Here is a 17,150-nt window from a genome sequence, read left to right on the forward strand (position 1 = left end):
TCCCCTCTCCTCGGTTGGTTGGTTGGTCAGGGGGGGAATAAGACATTTCGTATCGGCGACTTTGATACTTTTTCTCTGCATTTTCTATCTTGTCTCAATCAACTTCCACTAATGGAACTATTAAGGCCTCCGCTGGCCATTTCTGTATTTTAGAAAGGTGGGAATATTTTTGCTTTCATCCTCTCACATTTTATACATTTTAAATAATCCTAACCCCTAACCTCAAACCCCCAACCCCAATACCTAACCCAGAACCCCACCCCCTAACCCCAACCCCAATACCTAACCCCGAACCCCACCCCCTAACCCCAACTCCAATACCTAACCCACTAAACCCTTAACCGCCTAACCCATAAACCCCCAACCTCCAACCCCAATACTAAAACCCCAAACCTTACACCTAACCCAATCATCACATTGAGTTAATGATAGAAGCCCAGAACCCGCCGGCAGATCGGCCCCCGTGTTATTACGTGAATAGAACACGAAAGGTTGGATTATCACAACTGAATTACAAGGTTCAGAAACGAAATGCCTCCCTTTCATGAGATTTGAATGACTAGCAGTTTCCGCTCTCTCTAGAAGAGCAGACGCGGCACTTCGATGTACCCTGGAAGAGAGCGAATCGTCTCAATTAAATGCTTTCTCATTAACCGTATATTGTTTCATTACCCATTAAGAGACGTGAAATATGCTTTTGTTCTTTAAAATTGAAACACAAATACATTGTTGTTAGTAAAACTTTAACAATGTAGCAAAATTGCTTTTGGTGTAGAACGTCGTTCAGGAAAATATTATTGTATATAAAGCTATTAGAATTCCGAAATGATTAAAGATTGAAAGCTAACAATGGCTGAAAAACGGACGATTTTTTATGGAATCTCTTCATAGGCGTACAGAGGCCCTTTATCACCCCCATCACTCCTGTGTTCCAATGGCACTTTATCACTCCCATCACTGCTGTGTCCCAATGGCCCTTTATCACTTCCATCACTGCTGTGTTCCAATGGCCCTTTATCACTCCCATCACTCCTGTGTTCCAATGGCCCTTTATTACTCCCATCACTCCTATGTTCCATTGGCCCTTTATCACTCCCATCACTCCTGTGTTCCAATGGCCCTTTATCACTCCCATCACTCCTGGGTTCCAATGGCCCTTTATCACTGCCATCGCTCCTGTGTTCCAATGGCCCTTTATCACTCCCATCACTCCTGTGTTCCAATGGCCCTTTATCACTCCCATCACTCCTGTGTTCCAATGGCCCTTTATCACTCCCATCACTCCTGTGTTCCAATGGCCCTTTATCACTCCCATCACTCCTGTGTTCCAATGGCCCTTTATCACTCCCATTACTCCTGTGTTCCAATGGCCCTTTATCACTCCCATCACTCCTGTGTTCCAATGGCCCTTTATCACTCCCATCACTCCTGTGTTCCAATGGCACGTTGCGTTCGCTGATCCAAGTTTAGGTTTAAAAGGATAATTGATGGTTAGAAACCCTTTTGTAATTATGTTACAGCCAGAAATGTCCTCGTTTTCCATGAAAACAGCTGAGTGACCCCAAACGTTTGAATGGTATTGTCTTGCCGCTAAGAAATAATATTTAAAAAGGAAAGGGGGAAATTTAGTACAAATAAAGACAATTCAGCATTTTAAACATGAGATTTACCCAGCCGGGATCCCATTAAGATGCGGACGAACCGAGTCCATTGGGATTCATATTCGGATAAAATGCTTTTTATAAAAAAAAACCTCTTCATTTCTTTAAAATTCAACCCAAGTGACAATAAATAATCCCTTGTTTAAGTTGTTCCCAAAATGTAAAGGGAAAAACGTTAATGATAGTTGCCACCTTCACGCATTCTGCAGCCGCTGAACACAGGATGCCCCCGGCCCATACATTACCCCCGCACCCCATAAACACGCAGCGATACATAAAAACACGTGGGGCTCACATTTCACATACAAGAAACATCTTAAATAAGACTGTGAATATGGCCCCCTTTTCCATATAGATCAAGCATCAGAGGCTTAGATGGAATGGAAGGAAGTTATACTTCACTGAGAGGGTGGTGGATAAGTGGAACAGCCTCCCAGCAGAGGTGGTAGAGGGTAATACAGTGAAGGGATTAAACATGCATGGGATAGACATACGGCTCCTGAATCTAAGACGAGACCCACGGTTGATTAAGGTTTGAGTCTTTACAGCAGGGGAGACGGTGACTAGACGGGGGCCGAATGGGGCCGATCTGCCGGCAGGGTCTGGGTTTCTAACACCCTAAAATCCTTCTAAACCTTAAAAATTTGGCGCACCGGCTCCAATGAGCTTAACGTCAAACATGATGAATAAAGACCTCATGAGGATCCAACTCCAAGTGTTTGCCGGTATTCGATGTTCAGATAAACTGATATGGGTTGAACTTGGTGGACTTGGTCCATCTTCAACCTAAATGTCTCTGTAGTCAGGGAATTGCGTTTAACTCCAACGTGCATTTCCTTGTTTTTAGTACATATGTAATAAACGCTAATTTACTTACCGTCGAGCCATTAAGGAGTTTATCAGACTTAATAGTCGTAATTATTGTAACAGCTCCGAAGGCTCTCGGTTGTTAGTGAATATGTGTTTGTACAACCTGAAAAGACTGGCTTTGGTATCACATCCCTCTCCGGAGACTTGTGTTTGACTTTCAGCATTATAGATCAGGTTAGGAACTACAAGAACAATTAGCAATTAGTGGAGGCTTCTCAATTTACCGCATTTGAAGGTCAGATCTCTGGGGTATTCGCTCCTCCGAGGGGGGGGGAAACGATCGGTCGAGAACAATTAGGGCATTTTGCGGAAAGACTTCGGAGAACAATTGTAGCCTTAATTCTTTTTTTTAAAATAATATCAACATAAATATGACTTAATAAAGAGGTTTAACAGGTTTTTGAGGACGATCTGTTGACCTTCTGTAGAAGTCAATATGCCAGATCGGAGGACGAGGTGTCTTGTAGCAGAGACTCCTGTACGTTCTCATTTATAAGGAGATTTTATTAAACTTTTTACCTGTCAACAAAGTTTGAAGCTTTGGTAGCTTCGGGAGGAACTTTCTCCATGTGAGTAATAAGCATGGAGCTGGTTAACGGCCAACAACGAAAGCGCCTTGGAGACACGCCATGTCCTGCAGAGTAACTATCAGCCGTAATGATCAGAAAACGTAAGCTAGTGTCATCAAAAGAATTAAAGAAGGTTCTGCCATTTACCCCTAAATCCCTTTTCTTACAGTTACAACTCTATATAATAATTAAACCCCTCAAAATTATACGGAGCAAAAACTATCCGGACAAATTTGTTGTTTTGTTTTTGGTCCATTTGGCTTCGGACGATGATCTGCGTTTCACACCCATTCATTTCATGCACTCATTCACTCTCCCTCACATTCTCATTCACTCTTCCTCACACTCTCATTCACTCTCCCTCACACTCTCATTCACTCTCCCTCACATTCTCTCGGAATGTCTCCCTACCTTCTCTGACAACCTCTTCCGAGTCCCTGTCTTCTCTTGCTTCTTCTGATCTTCTTGCTCTGTCTTTGTACTCTTCTTCGTGGATATGACCTTCCGTGAACTTCCACAAAATGGTGGCTCTTACAGGCACACGTTCTCCCCCGATTGGAGGAACGAGGGAGAGGGTGTGTCCGGAGGCTCAGCCCTTTTGCCCTAAGCAACATTAGGGTGAACTTCCACGAAATGGCCGAGTTTCTGGGCACACCCACTCTCTCAATTGGAGGAAAAAATATATATTCCAGCACATAGAAAAAAATGGATATTTGGATCCAAGTATCAATAAAATATCTATGAAAACTCTGGAATTTTTCATGGATGCTTTTCCTTAAAAATCAACTAATTTGCGAGATCTGGCGAGGAGGGCAGAGAATCCCACGCGTGTCCCATTCAAATAAATTTTTTTTGTTAAATTAACGTATTATCTGATTTTCCCAGTTGCTGGATAGGAAATTAACCAAAGTGCATGTTTATGTGACGTTAATTAATCTGCTAAATGATAAAATCCCGAAAGAAGAAAAATGTAATTGAAGAATGAAAACAAATCATCGACAGCAGGTGCCGCGTTTGTCGCCCCAAATAATATTAAAATGTCAACAAACGTACGTTTTTTTTTTCCCCCCGCGTAGCCGAATGTCCTGGAAAGCCGATAAGATGACAGTTGAGTCCGGGGCTGATCTCTTTCTTCAATTTATTCTCCTAGAAATCCCAGTCTGTGCCGTTTTCCGCCGGCCGGCTGTTGGCTGTTCCCGGTGATTTTTGATGGGGAGCTGTACACACAGTTAATTAAGAGCGGGTCGGAGGTTGTATATTGCTTTGATGATCACTAGGGGTCTGACTTGTGTGAAAATTAATTTGGCGTGCCTAATGCTATTATAGGCAAGATTAGCCTGTCACAATCTATTTACACCCATTTCACTCTCCCACAGCTCAGCCAGCTTTAAAAACGGAATGCGAAAACTTCCGCCCAGAAAGAGAATCTTGGAATCTGTTTTTGGGGTAAAAGAGGGCCGTTGATAGATATGAGGACGTTGAGGCTAGAGATCTGGATCAATAATCCCGAATGTCAATCACCAGACGACGAGCCTCAAAACAAGAAAAAGATACAGCAAAGAATGTGTTTCTCACCATACGTTTATTGGAACTTAAACACCTAGAAGTTACCCGCAGATCGGCCCCATCCGGCCCCCGTCTAGTCGCCCGTTTCTCCTGCTGTAACGACTCAAACCTTAATCAGTCATTGGTCTCGTCTTAGATTCAGGAGCCGTATGTCTATCCCATGCATGTTTAATACCCTCACTGTTTTACCCTCTACCGCCTCTGCTGGGAGGTGTTCCACTTGTCTTCCACATCCAACCCTCCAATTCTAGTTTTAAAATATATCTAAAATTTCTCTGTGCAGAGTATTATATAAAATGTATCAAAACTAAACAAATAGAATTGATATTAAAAAATAATAATACTTATTATTATTATTACTGCCTATATTATTATTATAATTTTTACCATTATTATTATTATTATTATTATTATTATTACTGCCTATATTATTATTATTACTATTATTACTGCCTATATTATTATTATACTATAATTATTATTATTATTTTTACCATTATTATTATTATTATTATTACTATTATTACTGCCTATATTATTATTATTATTTTTACCATTATTATTATTATTATTATTATTATTATTATTATTACTGCCTATATTATTATTATTTTTACCATTATTATTATTATTATTATTACTGCCTATATTATTATTATTATTATTTTTACCATTATTATTATTATTTTTATTACTGCCGATGTTATTATTATTTAGCTCATACTTTGTGGTGTCTTTTTCTCCAGGTGACATCATGACGGGTCCCTGGAAGGTGCTATAGTGGATGGTTGGACAGTCTGCATGTGTGGCCCTGGAGGGGCAGCCGATGTGCCCTGAATACCGGCTACAGTCTAGAGACAGAGGTGGGAAGTTTACGACCCTCAGGAGGGAGTGAGCGTACTCCGGCGTTGGAGTCTGGGAATTTCATTGTCTTTAGATTTATTTACTTTTCACATTTTTTTCACTGCTGTAGAATCTGAAACTACGATAAAAATCACCCATGTTTATTTTGCTCCATATTGATGTTTTTCTTTTTCACAAATAAAACTAGAGGAAATGAGCGTCTTGCTCACAGGAGCTTTCAATCTAACAGTCATTGCATGATGGATGGTCCTCACGTCGCCGTTGGTCACTGACATTCTGGCGTCCGCGTGCTGCTGACCGGCCATTGAGAATCTATTATTTCCAGGGCGAAGGATTAGAGAGGATTCTGTGACTTCAATGTCGTGGGAAGCTTTGTGATAATCACCAAATTGTAACTGAAAATAGACTATTTTGGGTCAAATCATACAGCAAAATATGTTCTGTCAACTGAGTGAAAATCCACAGAAAACTGGTGGCTGGCCAGTCGTGATTAATAAAAATCTTGTTTTACATGAATTATCGGGAAACGTTTGCATATTACTCCCGGAGCAATCATTCTATGTATACCTTACTCTAAAATTGTCTGTTGTTTTCATTTGCCTTCTAATTGCTAAATGTTTCTAATTTCATGTGATCTTTTTTTATGTTGTTGTGACTTTTTTCTGGCACTAAAATGTCAAAAATAATTGAATGTTAAACAATTACGATCATTAAAAAAACCAAAAACATTTTAGCTGAAACTTTCCATTTTAATTGAATATGTTTATTGCACAAATCACTGAAACGAGCCCTTTTCTAACGAGTGTCTCTGATGGGCGCCGAATGACGCATCATCTCACCTCCTTAAAAAAACCTTAAGAGTAAGATTTACGAGGTTCATAACATGAGGACTTCTAAGCCAACAGCTTTTCCAAGGTCAAGCCAAGGTCTACGTGGTCCAAAATTTTGTGTCACAAGAAACGTTTCTTCTGATGACTACAGTTTCTGTGTTAGAATGAAGAATGTTTCTTGGTTCCAGACATCTAAATGTTCTGTATTAGAATGAAGACTATTTCTCAGCTCCATGTGTCTGCAGATGTTCTGTGTTAGAATGAAGAGCATTGAAGAATGAAGAATATTTTCTCGGCTCCAGTCATCTAGAATATTTCTTGTTTCCAGACACCAACTTGTCCTCTGTTAGAATAAAGGGTATTTATTGGTTCCCGATGTCTACATTCACTGTATAAGAATGAAGAATATTTCCTTTGCTCCGGAAGTTAACATGTTCCGTGTACGAATTAAGTATAATTCTTGGTTCCAGACGTTGATGTGTTCTGTGTTGGAATCAAGACTATTGTTTGATTTCATAGACTACATGTTAGGATGAAGAATAGTTCTTGGTTTCAGATGTCTTTGATGTGTTTAGCGATTAATTTAACATGTCTTGGTCAATGTTTCCAGACTCACACATGGCCTTGAGGTACAAACTGCATCAATGGCACTGAATTATCTCTAGAGATTTAAAACCGTTTCAAATTCTTATGTACGTTTGATAATACGGAATGACGTATATCGTGATGGTTACAAGGTTACCGCCTTTCCGGAGCCCATCAAGCCTATGACAGGATGGGTCCAGTTTTGACTTTTTTTTCTGGTATTTTCACGTCTCACCTTTTAAGAGGAGAATTTCTCAGAAGCGTTTGAGATGGCCGAAAATCCTCCGACTGGACAGAAGGCGCCGGTTTTGTCATTTTTTCCCCATCCCTTCTACCAATGACATTCATCTATATACTGAGGCAGGTATTGAAAAAGATTGTGAAAATCTTTTATTTTTTTAGTTTTTTAGGCATGGAATTTGGCGATCTGTGAAGTTTTGATGTTTTTGCAGGAAAACAGGAAGGTTTTTGGGGTAAAAAAATTCTCCCATTCCTAGATAAAATAAACTCAGCCGCAAGACATTGATGGGTGTTTAGAGGCGTGTGACTGAATAGGAAAATTTGGCTTCTTCGTCGGAACGTCATGTTTATACATTAAATCCCTTTTGAATATTTTTTACATACATGTATGTAGTTTAAATGAGGACATGTGGCCGTGAGCCATCGCATTGTGATGAGGCAAACGCGGACGCACCCGACTGATTCACGGAAAAAAAAACTTTACGGAAAAAAAACAACCCCTCTATTCCCCAGAATCATTCAGTAAACGCACGTAGATTTCCCGCTATGCCGGTCTGATCCGCTCTAATTTGTGTTTTTAGTTAAATCCATTTGATCGGCTTGTTTCGCAGCAGGGGGTATCACTGTTTTGAGACCGGCTTTATTTTAATTAGAGTCTCGCTGAATATCTTCTTTTTTTTTTACACAAGCGAGTAAAGACTAATGCGGATTTGCGTGTTAACGTATTTAAAGGCTCTTTTACTGCGCAAATATATTAAAGCTTAAGGATTCTTTAGGTACATTTTAAAGCGATCAGTACGTTCAGAAGCCGAGTACGTCAGGTTACGCGGACCTCCGGGAATTGTCAAGAACAGAACTTTCCTCCTTGAAGATACAGAAGCCTGGAGGCCCTGACTATGTCAGAAACCACAAAATATTTCTCTAAGTGCATTAAAGTTAAACGCATGCATTCCATTCTTATTGCATACGGTTTTCTGTAATATAAATTGCTTACAGTTTTTTTTTTCTCCAAAATGATATCAGTTTAGCCTTTGGACCGTATGACTTTTCGGTGACATTTGCAGAAAGTTGCTCTCTGCCCCCGGGCTAAGTCTATTTCACTTCTGATCTTTTTTTCCCCTGATTTTATTTTAGTGGAATGTAAACCGACAGATAGTATACTTAACAATTTAATAAGCTACATTGTGGTTAAAATTATTAACTTCAGCATTTTGTACGTCTGGGCAAGAACTGAAATAATGTAGCAGCAGGTACAGATCAAACCCGTTCCAACACACTGCGGTATGGTTAGTAGAATAAAAAAAAGTAATGTTACGCATTTGGGAGGATTCTCCAATGTGTAAAATAAGGGAAATACAGATTAAATATTAAAGAAAGTCTTTAGCAATTTATTTTGCCATTTTCTATTTTTAAAATGTATATATCATTTATTATTTGTTGGTAAATTTGAATAAAGCGCCAATACAAATTGATATTTTACAATTTCTTGTGCTTGCATGAGTTTAATTTTTAAGATATAAAAATAATTATTTTTCATAAATTGTTTACAAAGATCTTGAAATACATTGTATTTGGTAGCATAATCACAAAATAGACAGAAAAATAAACAGTAGCTGTAGAAATGGAAACATCTCAAATAAAGTCTACGTTACTTCTATATTTTTCTTTCTACATTTTAATTTAAAAAATTTCAGATATTTGTCTTATATGTGACATGGGACACCCGCCAACTGGCCAGCTCAGATTTATATAATTTTTTGGTAATTCCCCATATCACCACAAGGTGGCTCGAGTAACATTTAGCCATTATTACAGGTTGTGTCTCGTCCAGTACTGGATCCTTTCTGTTTGATTTAATGGATGCTATTGAGGGCTGGATAGGGCAGTTGGCTGGACTTGATCAGAGATCCAATTCAGGCTGATAATGGCCAGGCTATTTCTGGAGCCAGGTCTTTTTTTGTAAGTTCAGATAAAGTTGTCTCATTGGGTTTAATTATTTTCTATTAAAAGACCAGGAATTTTATTATAACTTGAATTTCAGATAATTTTTTGGGGGGGGAGTTGATCGCTCATTAGATCTTCTCCCCTCCAATTACCTAGACGGGTTCTCTTCACCTTCGTGTTTTAGAAACGGACACCTGGAACTATTTGCAAGATAAATTTCTACATCAGTAATAATAATAATAATAGTAATAATGATAATAATAATAATAATAACCATTTTAATAAAAATAATGATAATAATAATAATAATAATGATAATAATATTATGAATTCATTTGCTGCTATGATTTTTCCCAGAACTATTCAAAAACAGACAAACAAAAATTGGAGGCGGAGGACTCCAATCCCCATAATGCTCAGTCACCATGGGAATTGTAGTCCACAAAAGGCAGAATAGGCAGATTCCTCCTCTAGAATGCCAGGTTTTCCAGAAAAGGCAATCTTTTTCCAGAATCCTCCTCGAGTATCTTCCTGGCCGCTCCTCCCAAATCACAACGAGTTTATTCCTCCTCAAAGGAGCCAAATACACAAAAGGCCAATTTGCATTTATCGTACTTTCCAGTCAATATCAGAATGTGATATTTTCTGTTTTTTAATACAAAATGTAAAATGACATTTAAGCGGTGGTAGGGCATTCTCGTTGTAAAAAATGTGCAATTACCCTGTCATCCTTAGCACTTCACATTGGACAAGCTTTAATTATTAATGTGTTTCCCTCGGAGAATGACTCGATCGTGTCACAATTCTAGACAAATAAGCCTAATGCGGAATCATAAAATATTCAATTGACTATCGCCGAACTGACAGGAAATTAATTCTACGAACACTTTTTGATATCACCAGAAAATGAGTTTGAAACTCATGCAAGTGAAATAAATGAACTCGTAATTTGCTCAAGGGCAAGACTCATCTTTCAATAGGTTAGCGTCTTTTTCATAAAATGTTACAAATACGCCGTTTTACGCGGCGACGCTCAGTCGAACATTATTTGTGGATACTTGTTACTTAGAAACAACACACGATGAGGAATTACCGCTTTACCGCATAGTAACATTTCATAATGAATCTGCTGTCTCCGGCTTTTTGTCTTCTTGTCTCCGTTACGCGTCTTCCCAGCAGAAGTAAATGACTATTCGGTGAAATCGCCGGTGACTTCGTTAGCGCATTTTTGTGCAATTCACGGTCTATTAGAGAAAAAGTTACCAGCAAACATTCTGGAAAGGAGTATCTCGAAGTAATAGTCCACGTGATTGGCCAGGCTGGTTATATTGGAAACGTAATAATAATAATAATGTTCAGTACCGGTCCTGGTGTCTCTAGCGCCCCCCTCTGGGTGGATATGCAAGTTAGGGAAGGGGAGAACGTGGTGGTGGCCCCATCTATGCACTCAGTACCCCGGGGGGCGCATGCTTTGCCTTATATGGTAATGCCGGAACATTCCAAGGATAAATATCACAACTTTAAATTTTATTTGAATTATTGGAAAAAAAATTGATTATCGTGGCTGCGACGATGACCTAATCCAAAAAGTTCAAGAGTTTCTGACTTTTTTTGTTGTTGTTTTTTTTCTTTTACAGAATTTTTATTTGATAATTTTCACTCGTGTTTTTAAACCCGTTTTGTAATCCATTAGACCCAACCAGGGGCCCAACCACACGGCACCCGTCGACCTGCTACTTGATTGGTCCTAAAAAGGTAATTTTCTGCTAGTTCAGGGAGGGTTAATCTCAGCAGAATTATTGTTTTATTTTTCTCAAAGTTTAGGATAAAGGAAGGACGGAATTGTAGTTTCGGGAGAGCCGCCCAGAAGCCGTGGTTTTACAGGGCTGATAGTTGCTGCCGTTTGCTGCTCTACCACTAGGTGGGGTGTTTTTAGAGCAGAGTTGTAAAAAATTATTGAATAGCGTAATTTGGACTTTTTATTAAATTAGAAAGAATTCGGGAGAGCAGTCATGGTGTCATCTTTATATATATATATATATATATATATACTGTACGTACACACATTATTATTATTATTACGAGCCACTCCTCCTCCCGTTTCGGACAAATGCTTGTTTTATGTGTCGGCCCGTTGTACTGCGCTATGGTATATGTTATTGCTTCCTAAATAAACCATGACCATACGGCCCGTCACACGGCGTGCACTCAAACCTGACATGTTTTTCCTTAATGGAAATTCTCATCGGTATCTCAAATTGTATGACTCTTTATGCTATGAAGGATCACAACATTTTCAAGGGTTACCATGACAACAGTAACGTTGGCAATAAGCGCTCATTATTTAATACTGATTTCTGCGATTGTTTATCACTTTCAGGATAAGACTCGGGATAAGACTTCTCCTTTTTGTCATTTTTATGCATTTTTATTATTACGAGAGCCTCTTCACCAAGGTTTTTGCAAAAGAGAGGAAATGGAGGAATGATGAGGAGGAAAACGTATCGGAAACATTGGCGGGAAAAAGCCTCGGAGACCGAAATCACCGGCCACGGCGAGAACACGAATTTTACGCCACTTCTTACGTTTCCAGAATTTGTAACTTTCCACCCCGACTCAAGTCAAGAGATCTCTTTGATCCCTTTGTCAATATTCATGACCCTAATCAATATCGGTGACCGTCCTCTGTTAACCTCCGCCTCCAGAAATGGTTTCATTCGGACTCCCCCCAGACGTGTGTCAATAGAATTATTAACATTGGTAACTGATATCTCCGCGTATATTAAAATAGTATGTAGAATATTTTATCTGTGCTCTACACTTTACTGGTAGATAAGTGGAGCAGCCTCCCAGCAGAAGTGGTAGAGGGTAATACAGTGAGGGGATTAAACATGCATGGGATAGACATACGGCTCCTGAATCTAAGACGAGACCAACGACTGATTAAGGTTTGAGTCTTTACAGCAGGAGAAACGGGCGACTAATCGGGGGCCGGATGGGGCCGATCTGCTGGGATCTCATTTTGGGAAATGGTTTCCGGGATCATCATAGAAGGAGGGCCATGATTTCTTTTTCTAGGTGAGATGAAGTAAACTCAGATGTAATTCACTCGCGTTCCTTTCAGGGTTTAATGACGAGAATACTTTGTATCTCAGTCCCTTCCACGGAAACTTAAATAAAAAGAGAGGGGGTCCGGTTTGTCTGAAACGTCAAGGGGACGGGAAGAAGCGGACATTAAAAGTAACGGCGGGTCGGATAGCGAGAGACGGGGGGCTGCGGGAGGGAGAGACGCTCGGTAACGCCGGGCAGGGTAAGTAACAAGAGCCTCCGGCGGGGAAGAGACTCCGGTCTATTTCTGGAATCCGGCAGCTATTATTCCGCGAGATGATTCAATTCCAATGCCAACAACAATTTACAGATTGTTTCTAAACAACAAAGAAACGCCGGCTACCGCCGAATCTATTTTCCCTGAAATAATAAAGAGACGCGGAATTTGGATTATTTCGCAATAATTGCGGTCACTGTTTGGAATGCGAGCGGCGTGAAGTTTTATTTTATGGAAATATCAGGTTTATTGGGGATTTTATACATTGGGCGCAGCCATCTTAACTTCCTGTTGTCAGGAGGAACAGGAAGTGATCTCTCCCCTATTGTAGACTTGCTGATTGCTGCTGATTGGTTCAGGCAGGCTTTGTAAGGGCGGGGGAGGGGGGAGAAAATGAATTAGATAATGCTGACCCTGCCACAGACTGCCACCAGTCTCAGTTTCTTCATGGCATAATAGTCCATTACTTTCAAACCTAAATATGTTGTCATTAGCAATTGCAGGGGAGGGCTTTCACCTAACCCCCCGGGGGGCACCAGTAGATCCCATCAACGCACGTTAATATAATCTAGTTCAGGAGAAGAACAGGCTCCGGCTCCTGGGAGCTTACAATCCGTTTCGGAAGCACTCGCCCTAAAATGACATCATTATCTCACATTCATAATGAGAATTCTCTGTATTATTTGGCGAATACCCTTTCACCTGCGGCTGCTCAGAGCCGGGGCACCTCGGGGTATTTAAGGAAAATAACTGGAAGTTACGGTTTGCATTACTAGGCGACCGCGTGTCTGTTTTGGGCTGAATTCCACTGTATTGTGATTAATGAAGCTGACCGACAGCACGTTCGGGGTCTAACCTAAATATCCGCAACTGGGTCAGAAAATCCAGGAGGATCCGGACTCACCTGCAGATCAGGATTACGCATTTTTTTTCCTGCTAATTCATCTTTTTTTCCGGGTATTCTACGGTTCGGAGTTTTGCTTTGAAGGCAGACTTTGCCGCTGCAGATTTTGTTCTTTGCCTTTAAAAGCAACGGCCTGCTGGAGATGATCGGAATCCCCTCTGGCCGCTCAGAGGTCAAACGTCCCGAAAAATCCTAAAAACTGGAATATTCTGCAATTTTTTCTTAACAAAAATAAAACTCAAGTTCTACATTAACCCTTCGTTTGCGGCAGGTTCTTAATTATTTAAATTCACAATCAAGTTGGAATTTCAATATAAAGCTCTCTGCAGATTTGCGGGACATGCAGCGTTTTATTGCGCTTAACCCTTTCGGAGCCGTGATGCAGACCTCACTGTGACCTGAGATGGAAATCATTCAAAGACATTTAAATATTTGGGCGACTTTGTAGCCAGCAGTCTCATATATCACATTTACGCGGCCTGTGTGTTTAGAAGCTCGTGAAACGGAAAAAAAAGGGTCACTGAAAAGGTATCAAAACACATAAAATCCTTCAAACAGTCACCGATCGGCGGTGAAAGTTGTCCATGTCATCTTCCCGGCGCAAACCCTGGGGCGATGTGTTGTCCTAGAGGTGTCCCTGTATAAAGCCTGTAGCAGCACAATGAGTTAATGGCGCTCTTGGAACAACATTTCCCATTTACGAGCTGCTAGAAGTGCTAAAAAATGCTAAAAAACTGATACATTTCATCTCATTAATGATTCTCGGCCAACGCATTTTATTTGCGGTTTTGGGTTGGTTGCTGTTGAATTACCTGCGATAGATTTATTGATACCCCCCAAACACATACCCCTTGATCTCTCTATTGATACCCCCCAAACGCCCCCCCCATACCCCATGATCTCTCACCAACGCGGTAAAACCCTGTGAACATTTTTACATTTGCCGCCTTTTAATGTTGCGGCTTCGTTTGTTAGCGCTTTACTTTTTATCTGCATTTCGTCCCCGATACAATGTGTCGGACATGGATACATTTCTCGGGTCAGCTGAACTTTGCATCGAATCTGCAACGTATAAAAAAAAAATGAAATAAATGAATTAATTTGCAAGGTCGGACCGTGGTGGACATCTGATTACGGAATATGAAATCACCTCGATGAATATGCATTTATCTGACTGGTAGCTGCGGACCTCATTATATCCAACCCCCCAATGTCTAGAAAGTAAGACTCGAGGACGCTGGAAAGACATTGCCTTAAATGTGCATATTAATGGGCAAAAAATATAAAAAAAATGCAATTTTACCATTTTCATTAATAATATGGTACAAAATATTCCCATTAAAAAAGAATTTCAAATAAATCCATAAACCCTGTTTTGGAATAACAGAATATTGCATATTTAACCCTTTAATTGTCTGCCGGTTTAAGTAAGCAATTGCTTGCTGGGTAAGGGAGGCGAAGCCTTCATATACTAGGTAGGACTCGAAAGGTTAAAAAGAAGAAAAAAATGATATAAAAAAAGAGTGGGTTTTGATATAAATAACCCCATTTATCTAATAACTGCTTGAACCTGTTAGAGAAGGAAGCATAAAACAATACTGATAAAGACGATCTATTCGCAAAGAGCCGCTCTGACCCCGGGGTGAACACTTTTATGATAATTTGAGCATTTCTTGGAAGAGCTAAAAATCTCTATTATTAGAAGAATGTACAAATAGCGTATCGGACGGTTCAGCGGCTGCTTTATGGCGGCTTTCGATTGAAAAGCAGCGTTCCTTGCTGTAGATTGGCTGTAAAACGACCCGGTTTAGGCCCTCGGAGTAAACATTTCGGAAATGGAACAGAACCTGCTTTGACACTTAAGAAGCAGGGGTTTGCGATTAAAGGAACATAATCCCGCGTTCTCCGGCTGAGATCATTTCTACAAAACCGATATTCGTGCGAGGCTTCAAGCTGGGTTACATTCTCGCCGAGCTACAAAGTCTCACGGTGAGTTCTGGCTGGAACGGCAGAAATATTGAATAGGACGGAATAAAGACTTCGGGGGAAAAAAGAGAACATTGCAGCCTCCAAAACGACAAAAAGAGCTAAAACGAAAAAAAAAAAAAAAAAGGCACAAATGACCTTAATTCAGGTGGAATAAAAAAAGAGCTAGAAGTGCGAGGGATGCAGAGTGAGATATAATCACAGCCACAAATATTTGAACGGTTATGTCAATATTTCAGTACGAGCGCGTGCGGCCACCGGGGACAATTACTTTAAAGGACAGAACTTTACAATTATTACAGAAATAATGAGAATCTTGGTGATGTCCGCGGATAACACGATCTGTCGCACGCGCCGGGGAACATATTGGATTAGAATGTTCTTAACTCCCCATTCACAGCGTCGTAATATATTCTTGAGGGGTTCCAGAAGGTGGCAACAGGGTAATCTTTCCCACTGTTTACATCCAACCCCCCCCTATTCTCCTCAAGTGGTATGGCCCTAATAGCTCATTGAGATATGATGTCACATTCTGCCCTACGTAATAGGTTCACCTCCAATATAGAGAAGTGGAAATAGGGGTGCAGAGCCAGGAGGACCCCCTGCACCACTATAAAGGTGTATTTGGGGGCAGCTACTTTCATATAGGGAAACCCACCAGCTGCGTAGCTCTTGGTAGGGGGCCCCACTATGAGGGTCCTTCCTATGTTCTTATAAAAAGTCACACCTCACTTCCTTGGTCTTGTATTTGATTTAGAAGCCATATGCCTGTTCTGTGCATGTTTACATGCTCTCATTGTGTTAATCTCTACCACTTCTGCTGGGCGGCGCTCCACTTATATACCACCGAGTAGAGTAAAACCTGGAGATGTTTAATACTGAGGGACACACTGGCGTCGGGTATCACATTTGGCACACTCGTTAGTAGCATAATTGGGTGAGTTTGGTAGATCAGAGATCTTACTTGTGTCCAGACCATTGAACAGCAGCGCAACGAGGAGCCTGATCCCAAACAGGGCCCAATGGGACAACCTGCCCCTGGTTCTTCGGCCCCCTCTCCACCCCTGGAGCTTCCGCGATATCCGCACCTTGTACCATGATTGCTTTTCACCTGACGGAAAATCCGCTGCCGAACCGGCTTTCTGAGGCTACAATCCAAGCGTTACGCTGACCGGCGGCGTCCTCTCTCTTATTCCAAAGGAACATAGTAACCCGATGATACGGCACAGCCAATCAGAATCCTCTATGTACCTGCTGATTATTCGACTGTCACTGCTTTGGTTCCCATAGCGATAGATTTACATGAATGTTTCATAATATATTATTAATGATCTATATAACTATTTATCACCCCAAAGTCTTTTTAGCACTTTTAATTTTATGAAGGTTTTTTTCACCCGCTGAAATTCTGATCTTTTTCTGAAACGATCAATAAACTTTTGAGGATCCGAGTACAAAAAATGTTTACATTTATCCCATGCCTAATAAAAGTGGTTTTGAGATTTATTGACGTTTCCGCACTTTTACTGCTTTCTCTCAAATTTTCCTGTTTTATGATAAGAAAAATTCAGTTCACAGAGAGTTCCTCAGACGCCCCCCCCCCCCCCCCCCGAGGAAGGCATTGTTTCGTTATTTTTGGCCGTTTAACCCATTTAAGGGCAAGAAAATATTTGACCGCTCGTAAAAAAAGCATTAGCCACAATAAAATGTATATTTACGTATCCGCGCTTCAATTGTTATCTTTTACCATAAAAAAAGAGACTTTACGTTTATGTGGAAATGAGGAGCGGCCAAATGGAAGAGCCC

Source organism: Sceloporus occidentalis, unplaced genomic scaffold, assembly GCF_023333645.1.
Source record: "Sceloporus occidentalis isolate IW3139 unplaced genomic scaffold, rSceOcc1.0.p SCAF_190, whole genome shotgun sequence".
In the NCBI taxonomy this organism is placed as follows: Eukaryota; Metazoa; Chordata; class Lepidosauria; order Squamata; family Phrynosomatidae; genus Sceloporus; species Sceloporus occidentalis.